The 4,853-nt window shown below is 29.2% G+C and overlaps 1 protein-coding gene across 3 annotated transcripts in view; it reads left to right on the forward strand.

Annotated features, from left to right (window-relative positions):
• The window catches only part of LOC124420560 (G protein alpha o subunit-like), a 35,535-nt gene that overhangs the window by 29,317 nt on the left and 1,365 nt on the right, over positions 1-4,853 (forward strand). The gene's annotated exons all lie outside the window — the stretch shown is intronic.

A 4,853-nucleotide genomic window follows, 5' to 3' on the forward strand; every position in this document is an offset into this window, starting at 1 on the left:
TTCTGTTCTAGTTCTGTTCTAGTTCTGTTCTAGTTCTGTTCTAGTTCTGTTCTAGTTCTGTTCTAGTTTTGTTCTAGTTCTGTTCTAGTTCTGTTCTAGTTCTATTCTGTTCTAGTTCTATTCTGTTCTAGTTCTGTTCTAGTTCTATTCTAGTTCTGTTCTAGTTGTAGTTCTGTTCTAGATCTATTTCGACGATATTATTTACACATATTTTGGGAGATATTACATTCCTCAGGGCAGTCATTGAAAAATTGTAAATTATTTAACCAATGTCTAGAAAATTAAGTTTCCGAACACACGACGACGATTTTCTTTCATTTATAGCTAAAGCAGAGGACCAATATTCGCTTGAAAGAATATACATTCTTTTTTGCAACCTAACCGACCACTCTTCTCAAGTTATTTTACTTATAATGCTAAAAATTTATAAATTCCTTGAACTGCCGGGTTTCTAAAACAAACTTTTAATTGAAATATTCTGAAACAATTTGATGTACGTAGTTATTACATCTTTGGCATTATCCTACAAATAGATTCCGTCAATTTTTTGATTGACATCATATGATTATTAAGTGTTTACTTATTGATATCAAGGAAATGAAAAGCAAAGTTTGCTTTTAGATTAATGAACAAATAAGGAAAAATAGGGACATATAGTACTTATTAGAGCAGATTAGAAATATTACATACAATAAATAGTATAGGAAAAGAACAGGACCATATTGACTACTGCAATCTTACATCAATATTGAATGATATCAACTCCTTTTCATTATTCAGAATTTAAATATTCCTTAATCAATTTATTAAAAATATCGGGAAAAATTTAGTTAGTTCCATATTTAGGTCTAGAACTTATGATTTAATCTTCCAGTTTGAAGTGATACTTGTTCATTGGAAGCTTTATAGTATTAGTATGAACCGTGAAATGATTCATGAATTAGTTCTTTAATCACTGATCAACAGGTATACTTGTTCCCAGTAAAAATGCTCATCAGTTCCACAATTAATTCTAGAACTCATGATTATATTTTACAGTTTTCCAGTTTGACTTGTTATGCGTTCTTTAGAAGCGTTATAGTGCGCACGCTAGTTTCGTAAAATGATTTTAGAACTAGTTCTTTAATCAATGATTTTTGTTCGATTTTGTCACCTTGAGAACTAGTTCTTTAATCCATGATCAACAGGTAAACTATTAGTTTCACAACTAATTCTGGAATTTATGATTATAGGTATAGCTTCAGTTGTTTTGTGAGGACCAATGATTTTTGTTATAATCTATCTTAATTGATAGTCTTTTAGGAACTAGTTCTTTAATCAGTGAGTTTTTTTTTCAAAATTTGTCAACTTGAGTACCAGTCCAGAGGAAGCTTACAAGAATACGTACTCTTATCTTAGTGCTGTATTGGAACTAGTTTTGTTACCAGCTATTTCCGAATATCAATGTACTGCTTGAAAGAGTTATCGTTTTAAAATTCATTCTATGAAATGGTTCTTGAACTATAGTTCTTTAATCAATGATATTTGTTTCGAATTTGTCAACCTGAGAACTAGCTGTGTTTGTCATGGGGCCAATGTTTTTTACTTAAAGGTTTTTAATCAATAATTTTTGTTCTAATTTGTCAACTTGAGAACTAGTTCAAAGGAAGCTTAAAATTTCATTTCACTCATTTCTTAGTGCTGTTCTGGAACTAGTTCTGTTACCAGCTATTTCCAAAGAACGAGTGTTAATATTCTGCTTGGAAGCGTCATCGTGTCGAAATTTATTCTATGAAATGGTTCTTGAACTCAAAGATTTTTGTTCGAATTTATCACCTAGAGAACTAGTTCATAGAAAGCTTTAGATATTATATGTACGTACTTCTGTCTTAGTGCTGTTCTGGAACTAGTTCTGTTACCAGCTATTTCCAAAGAACGAGTATTAATGTTTGAAAGCGTTATCGTGTTGAAATTCCATTCATTCAAATGGTTCTTGAACTATAGTTCTTTGATCAAAGATTTTTATTTGAATTTTTCACCTAGAGAACTAGTTCATAGGAAGCTTTAGAGAATATATGTAAGTGCTATTCAGGAACTACCAGCTATTTCCAAAGAACGTGTATGAATGTTCTACTTTGAAGCGTTATCGTGTCGATATTCATTCTATGGAATGGTTCTTGAACTATAGTTCTTTAACCAAAGATATTTGATAGAATTTTTCATCTTGGGAACTAGTTCAGTTTGTCATGGGAGTCAAAGTTTTTTTATTTAAAATTGTCTCCCTTGATATATGTATGTTCCTTTAGTAACATACCTGGAACTAGTTCTAGAGAAACTTTACATATATACATAGAGAACTAGTTCTGTTTGTCATGGGGGCCAATGTTTTTTGGTTATTTAAAATTGTCTTCCTTGATATATGTACGTTCTTTCAGTAACATCCCTAGAACTAGTTGTAGAGAAACTTTACATATATAGAGAACTAGTTCAGTTTGTCATGGGTGCCAATGTTTTTTTGTTATTTAAAATTGTCTCCTTTACGATATGCAAGTTCCTTCAGTTACATCCTTAGAACTAGTTCTAGAGAAACTTTACATATACACCAGCCTTAGAGCTGTTGTGGAACTAGTTCTTTTCTTTCAAATTATTACGATTGGAACAATTGGTTTTTTAATTAATGATTTGTTTAGTATTTTTCACTTTCAGCACAAGTTCTAGAGAAGCTTTAGTGAAGACATATTCCTACACCTGTCCTAAAACTATTCCGGAACGAGTTCTTGGAATATCTTTTAAAATAATCGTGATATTTTGAAATAATTCAGACGACGCTTTTTATAATAATTTTATTCGGGATCTAAGATTCTTTAGTATTTCCCTTAAATTTCTTAAAAATCTGTATAATTTCAAGAAATTCTTTTGGAACTAGTATGATTTCCATTGAACTAGTGTACTACCGACTAGTTTGAAAAAACAGATTCCCTTAAAACTTTGGAATCACAATAATCTTTCAGAAAACAAGTTCTACAAGTAATGGCAACATCACTACTTCTATGTAAGTTATTCGAGATTCTATTCAAAATTCAGTTTGCACTTGTTTTAAACACTTTAATTTTAATTAAATTTAACTAAAACTTTTACACATTTTTAAGGATTCTCGCTCTCTCTTTCTGACTTAAACAGTATAAGGTTTTTGTCTCAACTAAACATATGTTTAGATAATTAAGAATTCACTTTGTTTTAATTATTTGAAAGAAATTTAATTAATTTATTTAATTTATTTTCTTGAGTTTTTTTGTAATTTTTTAATTATTTTTTTTTTAACAATTGTTTATGTTAAACAAACAAAAAAATTCTCTTTTGCCTTTAAAAAAAAGAGATAAAGTAAAAAGAAAAATACACTTATTATTGTTGTTGTTGTTGTTGTTGGAAAAGGAAGAGTAATGATTAGGGAGATTTTCTAGTTGTTCTTCTTTTTCTACTTTTTGGTATTTTAATATTTTTTGTTTATAACACTTGATATATTTTATATTTCTTTGGGATTTTTATTGTTGTAGAGTAATGAAAAAAAGGGGAGCAGTGTAACAACTACAACAACAAAAAATAACATGAAAAAGTACACACACACACACTTTTACACACAGGAGAAAATTTTAATTGTGAAAAAGAACAACAACAACAACGAGGCACAATTATAAAGTAAAAAATTCCAAAACAGAATTATGAATCATTCTCCAAAAAAAGCTGAAAAAAACTTAAAACACTTTTCAACAGCAGCAGTTTTTTTTTGTCGGGGGGTTTTTTCACTTATTTTAATCAGATACACAATTTTAAATTACTTTTTTTATAAAAACTTATTTTTCTTTTTTTTTTAATTTCTAATTTTTCTTTTAATTTACAATTATTTTTCCTTTAACTCCCAAAAACAATGGAAACGGATAATACTTTTAAGCTTTTTAAACTTTTTACTATTAAAAACACTTTTAACACAATATAATTTTTCTTTAACAAATCTTTAAATTTATTTAGAACAAAATTTTTTCTTTCAATTTATTTTAGAAAATTTCTTTTATTATATTTTTTATGTTTTTTTGTGGTGCCGCCCTTTGCAAACTTCTTTTACTGGACTATTTGGCTGGCTGGCTGGCTAACGGTGTCTACGTCTGTTAAGAGTCACACGGTGCGTATGAATCTTTTGCTCTTAGGAAAACGCATTCACTGACTAGAATCAAGGAATACTAACAAACACAGTAAAACATCTACCATAAGAATATTAAAAGCAAAACGAATAAGGCAAAAAGCAACAACAACAACTTTAACGAAGACAAAAAAAAACGACCACAATCGTTGTTGTATTCGTTAGTTGAGTGTATGTATACATGTGTGAGTATAACAATAAAATAAAGTACTAAACAGAGCTGAGTATAAAAAGTACTTTTTTAGAATAGTCCACAGTCTGAACTGTAATATTGTCTATAGTCTCAACTAAAGAGTAATCTACAATCTGGACTATAGAATAATGTACAGTCTGGACTATAAAATAGTATATAGTCTGGACTATAGAATAGTATATAGTCTGAACTATAGAATAGTCTATAGTCTGGACTATAGAATAGTCTATAGTCTGGCCTATAGACTAGTCTATAACATGGTCTATAGAACAGTCTATAGTTTAGACTATAGAATAGTCTATAGTTTAGACTATAGAATAGTCTATAGGTTAGACTATAGAATAGTCTATAGGTTAGACTATAGAATAGTCTATAGGTTAGACTATAGAATAGTCTATAGTCTGGACTATAGAATAGTCTATAGTCTGGACTATAGAATAGTCTATAGTCTGGACTATAGAATAGTCTATAGTCTGGACTATAGAA

The sequence above is a fragment of the Lucilia cuprina genome, chromosome 6 (genome assembly GCF_022045245.1).
Source record: "Lucilia cuprina isolate Lc7/37 chromosome 6, ASM2204524v1, whole genome shotgun sequence".
NCBI classification, from domain to species: domain Eukaryota; kingdom Metazoa; phylum Arthropoda; class Insecta; order Diptera; family Calliphoridae; genus Lucilia; species Lucilia cuprina.